The following is a 7,500-nucleotide window of genomic DNA, read 5'->3' as shown; positions in this document are numbered from 1 at the left end:
AGGCAGCCCAGCCAAAGCCAGCAGCATGCCATGCCAAGGCCTAGGCCAGCAGCATGCCATGCCACGTCCAAGGCAGCCCAGCCCAAGCCAGCAGCATGCCATGCCATGGCCAAGGCCAGCAGCATGCCATGCCACGGCCAAGGCAGCCCAGCCAAAGCCAGCAGCATGCCATGCCAAGGCCAAGGCCAGCGGCATGCCATGCCACGACCAAGGCACCCCAGCCAAAGCCAGCAGCATGCCATGCCAAGGCCAAGGCCAGCCGCATGCCATGCCACGGCCAAGGCAGCCCAGCCCAAGCCAGCAGCATGCCATGCCATGGCCAAGGCCAGCAGCATGCCATGCCACGGCCAAGGCAGCCCAGCCAAAGCCAGCAGCATGCCATGCCAAGGCCAAGGCCAGCAGCATGCCATGCCACGGCCAAGGCAGCCTAGCCAAAGCCAGCAGCATGCCATGCCATGGCCAAGGCCAGCAGCATGGCATGCCACGGCCAAGGCAGCCCAGCCAAAGCCAGCAGCATGCCATGCCAAGGCCTAGGCCAGCAGCATGCCATGCCACGTCCAAGGCAGCCCAGCCCAAGCCAGCAGCATGCCATGCCATGGCCAAGGCCAGCAGCATGCCATGCCACGGCCAAGGCAGCCCAGCCAAAGCCAGCAGCATGCCATGCCAAGGCCAAGGCCAGCGGCATGCCATGCCACGACCAAGGCACCCCAGCCAAAGCCAGCAGCATGCCATGCCAAGGCCAAGGCCAGCCGCATGCCATGCCACGGCCAAGGCAGCCCAGCCCAAGCCAGCAGCATGCCATGCCAAGGCCAAGGCCAGCGGCATGCCATGCCACGACCAAGGCACCCCAGCCAAAGCCAGCAGCATGCCATGCCAAGGCCAAGGCCAGCCGCATGCCATGCCACGGCCAAGGCAGCCCAGCCCAAGCCAGCAGCATGCCATGCCATGGCCAAGGCCAGCAGCATGCCATGCCACGGCCAAGGCAGCCCAGCCAAAGCCAGCAGCATGCCATGCCAAGGCCAAGGCCAGCAGCATGCCATGCCACGGCCAAGGCAGCCCAGCCAAAGCCAGCTGCATGCCATGCCAAGGCCTAGGCCCGCAGCATGCCATGCCAAGGCCAAGGCAGCCCAGCCCAAGCCAGCAGCATGCCATGCCATGGCCAAGGCCAGCAGCATGCCATGCCACGACCAAGGCAGCCCAGCCAAAGCCAGCAGCATGCCATGCCATGGCCAAGGCCAGCCGCATGCCATGCCACGGCCAAGGCAGCCCAGCCCAAGCCAGCAGCATGCCATGCCATTTCCAAGGCCAGCAGCATGCCATGCCACGGCCAAGGCAGCCCAACCAAAGCCAGCAGCATGCCATGCCAAGGCCAAGGCCTGCAGCATGCCATGCCACGGCCAAGGCAGCCCAGCCAAAGCCGGCAGCATGCCATGCCAAGGCCTAGGCCAGCAGCATGCCATGCCAAGGCCAAGGCAGCCCAGCCCAAGCCCGCAGCATGCCATGCCATGGCCAAGGCCAGCAGCATGCCATGCCACGACCAAGGCAGCCCAGCCAAAGCCAGCAGCATGCCATGCCATGGCCAAGGCCAGCCGCATGCCATGCCACGGCCAAGGCAGCCCAGCCCAAGCCAGCAGCATGCCATGCCATGGCCAAGGCCAGCAGCATGCCATGCCACGGCCAAGGCAGCCCAGCCAAAGCCAGCAGCATGCCATGCCAAGGCCAAGGCCAGCAGCATGCCATGCCACGGCCAAGGCAGCCCAGCCAAAGCCGGCTGCATGCCATGCCAAGGCCTAGGCCCGCAGCATGCCATGCCAAGGCCAAGGCAGCCCAGCCCAAGCCAGCAGCATGCCATGCCATGGCCAAGGCCAGCAGCATGCCATGCCACGACCAAGGCAGCCCAGCCAAAGCCAGCAGCATGCCATGCCATGGCCAAGGCCAGCCGCATGCCATGCCACGGCCAAGGCAGCCCAGCCCAAGCCAGCAGCATGCCATGCCATTTCCAAGGCCAGCAGCATGCCATGCCACGGCCAAGGCAGCCCAACCAAAGCCGGCAGCATGCCATGCCAACGCCAAGGCCTGCAGCATGCCATGCCACGGCCAAGGCAGCCCAGCCAAAGCCGGCAGCATGCCATGCCAAGGCCTAGGCCAGCAGCATGCCATGCCAAGGCCAAGGCAGCCCAGCCCAAGCCCGCAGCATGCCATGCCATGGCCAAGGCCAGCAGCATGCCATGCCACGACCAAGGCAGCCCAGCCAAAGCCAGCAGCATGCCATGCCATGGCCAAGGCCAGCCGCATGCCATGCCACGGCCAAGGCAGCCCAGCCCAAGCCAGCAGCATGCCATGCCATGGCCAAGGCCAGCAGCATGCCATGCCACGGCCAAGGCAGCCCAACCAAAGCCAGCAGCATGCCATGCCAAGGCCAAGGCCAGCAGCATGCCATGCCACGGCCAAGGCAGCCCAGCCAAAGCCGGCAGCATGCCATGCCAAGGCCTAGGCCAGCAGCATGCCATGCCACGGCCAAGGCAGCCCAGCCCATGCCCGCAGCATGCCATGCCATGGCCAAGGCCAGCAGCATGCCATGCCCCGGCCAAGGCAGCCCAGCCAAAGCCAGTAGCATGCCATGCCAAGGCCAAGGCCAGCGGCATGCCATGCCACGGCCAAGGCAGCCCAGCCAAAGCCAGCAGCATGCCATGCCAAGGCCAAGGCCAGCCGCATGCCATGCCACGGCCAAGGCAGCCCAGCCAAAGCCGGCAGCATGCCATGTCAAGGCCTAGGCCAGCAGCATGCCATGCCACGGCCAAGGCAGCCCAGCCCATGCCCGCAGCATGCCATGCCATGGCCAAGGCCAGCAGCATGCCATGCCTCGGCCAAGGCAGCCCAGCCAAAGCCAGCAGCATGCCATGCCAAGGCCTAGGCCAGCAGCATGCCATGCCACGTCCAAGGCAGCCCAGCCCAAGCCAGCAGCATGCCATGCCATGGCCAAGGCCAGAAGCATGCCATGCCACGGCCAAGGCAGCCCACCCAAAGCCAGCAGCATGCCATGCCAAGGCCAAGGCCAGCGGCATGCCATGCCACGACCAAGGCACCCCAGCCAAAGCCAGCAGCATGCCATGCCAAGGCCAAGGCCAGCCGCATGCCATGCCACGGCCAAGGCAGCCCAGCCCAAGCCAGCAGCATGCCATGCCATGGCCAAGGCCAGCAGCATGCCATGCCACGGCCAAGGCAGCCCAGCCAAAGCCAGCAGCATGCCATGCCAAGGCCAAGGCGAGCAGCATGCCATGCCACGGCCAAGGCAGCCCAGCCAAAGCCAGCTGCATGCCATGCCAAGGCCTAGGCCAGCAGCATGCCATGCCAAGGCCAAGGCAGCCCAGCCCAAGCCAGCAGCATGCCATGCCATGGCCAAGGCCAGCAGCATGCCATGCCACGACCAAGGCAGCCCAGCCAAAGCCAGCAGCATGCCATGCCATGGCCAAGGCCAGCCGCATGCCATGCCACGGCCAAGGCAGCCCAGCCCAAGCCAGCAGCATGCCATGCCATGGCCAAGGCCAGCAGCATGCCATGCCACGGCCAAGGCAGCCCAACCAAAGCCAGCAGCATGCCATGCCAAGGCCAAGGCCAGCAGCATGCCATGCCACGGCCAAGGCAGCCCAGCCAAAGCCGGCAGCATGCCATGCCAAGGCCTAGGCCAGCAGCATGCCATGCCACGGCCAAGGCAGCCCAGCCCATGCCTGCAGCATGCCATGCCATGGCCAAGGCCAGCAGCATGCCATGCCCCGGCCAAGGCAGCCCAGCCAAAGCCAGCAGCATGCCATGCCAAGGCCAAGGCCAGCGGCATGCCATGCCACGGCCAAGGCAGCCCAGCCAAAGCCAGCAGCATGCCATGCCAAGGCCAAGGCCAGCTGCATGCCATGCCACGGCCAAGGCAGCCCAGCCAAAGCCGGCAGCATGCCATGTCAAGGCCTAGGCCAGCAGCATGCCATGCCACGGCCAAGGCAGCCCAGCCCATGCCCGCAGCATGCCATGCCATGGCCAAGGCCAGCAGCATGCCATGCCCCGGCCAAGGCAGCCCAGCCAAAGCCAGCAGCATGCCATGCCAAGGCCAAGGCCAGCGGCATGCCATGCCACGGCCAAGGCAGCCCAGCCAAAGCCAGCAGCATGCCATGCCAAGGCCAAGGCCAGCAACGTGCCATGCCACGGCCAAGGCAGCCCAGCCCAAGCCAGCAGCATGCCATGCAATGCCAAGGCCAGCAGCATGCCATGCCAAGGCCAAGGCCAGCAGCATGCCATGCCACGGCCAAGGCAGCCCAGCCCAAGCCAGCAGCATGCCATGCCATGGCCAAGGCCAGCAGCATGCCATGCCACGGCCAAGGCAGCCCAGCCAAAGCCAGCAGCATGCCATGCCAAGGCCAAGGCCAGCAGCATGCCATGCCAAGGCCAAGGCCAGTAGCATGCCATGCCCCGGCCAAGGCAGCCCAGCCAAAGCCGGCAGCATGCCATGCCAAGGCCTAGGCCAGCAGCATGCCATGCCACGGCCAAGGCAGGCCAGCCCAAGCCAGCAGCATGCCATGCCATGGCCAAGGCCAGCAGCATGCCATGCCACGGCCAAGGCAGCCCAGCCAAAGCCAGCAGCATGCCATGCCAAGGCCTAGGCCAGTAGCATGCCATGCCACGTCCAAGGCAGCCCAGCCCAAGCCAGCAGCATGCCATGCCATGGCCAAGGCCAGCGGCATGCCATGCCACGGCCAAGGCAGCCCAGCCAAAGCCAGCAGCATGCCATGCCATGGCCAAGGCCAGCAGGATGCCATGCCACGGTCAAGGCAGCCCAGCCAAAGCCAGCAGCATGCCATGCCAAGGCCAAGGCCAGCAGCATGCCATGCCACGGCCAAGGCAGCCCAGCCAAAGCCAGCAGCATGCCATGCCAAGGCCAAGGCCAGCAGCATGCCATGCCACGGCCAAGGCAGCCCAGCCAAAGCCAGCAGCATGCCATGCCAAGGCCAAGGCCAGCACCATGCCATGCCACGGCCAAGGCAGCCCAGCCAAACCCAGTAGCATGCCATGCCAAGGCCTAGGCCCGCAGCATGCCATGCCCCGGCCAAGGCAGCCATGCCAAAGCCAGCATCATGCCATGCCAAGGCCAAGGCCAGCAGAATGCCTTGCCACGGCCAAGGCAGCCCAGCCAAAGCCAGCAGCATGCCATGCCAAGGCCAAGGCCAACAGCATGCCATGCCACGGCCAAGGCAGCCCAGCCAAAGCCAGCAGCATGCCATGCCAAGGCCAAGGCCAGCAGCATGCCATGCCACGACCAAGGCAGCCCAGCCAAAGCCAGCAGCATGGCACGCCACGGCCAAGGCCAGCAGCATGCCATGCCACGGCCAAGGCAGCCCACCCAAAGCCAGCAGCATGCCATGCCAAGGCCAAGGCTAGCAGCATGCCATGCCACGACCAAGGCAGGCCAGCCAATGCCAGCAGCATGCCAGGCCAAGGCCAAGGCCAGCAACATGCCATGCCACGGCGAAGCCAGCCCAGCCAAAGCCACCAGCATGCCATGCCAAGGCCAAGGCCAGCAGCATGCCGTGCCACAGCCAAGGCAGCCCAGCCAAAGCCAGCAGCATGCCATGCCAAGGCCAAGGCCAACAGCATGCCATGCCACGGCCAAGGCAGGCCAGCCAAAGCCAGCAGCTTGCCATGCCAAGGCCAAGGCCAGCAGCATGCCATTCCAAGGCCAAGGCCAAGGCCAAGGCAGCCCATCCGAAGCCAGCAACATTCCATGCCAAGGCCAACGCAGCCCAGCCAAAGCCAGCAGCATGCCATGCCAAGGCCAAGGCCAGCCGCATGTCTTGCCACGGCCCTGTCCCGCAGCGTGGCGTGCCTTGGCCTTGGGCTAGAACATCGCATGCCACGCCCTTGGCAAGCAATCCTGTCCCTCGTGTAATTGCCATTTGGTTTGGCTTTGACTTACGTATATGTTGCCTTGCGAAATGCATGTCCCTCGGGTAATAGCCGTTTTTTTGCCTTTGACTTGCGAACACGTTGCTAGTGCTTTCCCCAGTGGAAGCTTGTTGGGAAAAGTATGTCCCTCGGAAGTTGCCTGTTGCGTTTGTTATTTGCATTCGAGCTATCCGATGCTTGCTCGGTTTCTCTAAGAGTTTTTGCACGTTCGTCGGGCTTTCTAATTATTTATTTACTCATAAAAATTATAATAAAATAAATAAAAAATAAAAAAATAATTAAAAAAATTACTATAATTACTAGTGCCTCATCTTATAATTGTTGGAATTTTTCTAGAATTTTTTGAGTATTTTTAGTAATTTTTATTATTTTTTGAGTATTAAAATCGAAATAAATTAAAATAAAATATTTCCGGTGGCCAAATATTTTTTTATAATTTTTTTTATGGTGTATTAAATTATTTCCTACAACTTTCATGTTGAAAGTTTTGGCAAAAAACCATTACTTTTTAAAAAAACCCCATTATGACTCCTCGAACATGGTTGATGTTTCCTCCTGCCAGATTGAAAAGGGCTTAACAGGCTATTATAAGGGGGGGGCACCTCCCTTAAGGCTGGCCAGCATGGCCAGGCCACAGGCCACGCCTATGCCTAGGCGGGCGCTTGGCACATGCCATCGCTTGGCTTGTGGCATCGAAACTACATAGCCAAGCACGGGATGCGTCGAGTGGCGGCCCGCGGTGGTGGCGGTGGCACGTTGGCCTTGGCCAGCATGCCATGCCACAGCCTTGGCCAACAACATGGCATGCCAAAGCCTTTGCCAGCAGCATGCCATGCCCTGGCCTTGGCAAGCATGTCATGCCCCGGCCTTGGCCGGCAGCATGCCATGCCCCGGCCTTGGCCAGCAGCATGCCATGCCCCGGCCTTGGCCAGCATGTCATGCCACGGCCTTGGCCAGCAGCATGTCATGCCACGGCCTTGGCCAGCAGCATCCCATGCCCCGGCCTTGGCAAGCTTGTCATGCCACGGCCATGGCCAGCAGCGTGCCATGCCCCGGCCTTGGCCAGCAGCGTGCCACGCCACGACCTTGGCCAGCAGCTTGCCATGCCCCGGCCTTGGCCAGCATGTCATGCCACGGCCTTGGCCACCAGCACGCCATGCCACGGCCTTGCCCAGCAACATGGCATGCCAAAGCCTTGGCTAGCAGCATGCCATGCCGCGGCCTTGGCCGGCAGCATGGCATGCCATGCCACGGCCTCGGCCATCAGCATGCTTTGCCACGTCCTCGGCCATCAGCATGCCTTGCCACGGCCTCGGCCATCAGCATGCCTTGCCACGGCCTCGGCCAGCAGCATGTCATGCCACAGCCTTGGCAAGCATGCCAAGCCACGGCCTTGGCAAGCATGCCATGTCCCTCGGGTAATTGTACAAGTTGCCTTGCGAAATGCATGTCCCTCGGTTAAATTGCCATTTGGTTGGCTTTGGCGTGCGAACGAGTTGCCTGTGCTTTCCTTGTGGAAGCTTGTTGCGAGAAGCATGTCCCTCGAAAGTT

The sequence above is a fragment of the Camellia sinensis genome, chromosome 13, assembly GCF_055761805.1.
Source record: "Camellia sinensis isolate YWXY chromosome 13, ASM5576180v1, whole genome shotgun sequence".
Classification (NCBI taxonomy): Eukaryota; Viridiplantae; Streptophyta; class Magnoliopsida; order Ericales; family Theaceae; genus Camellia; species Camellia sinensis.
This window is presented reverse-complemented; position numbering follows the sequence as displayed.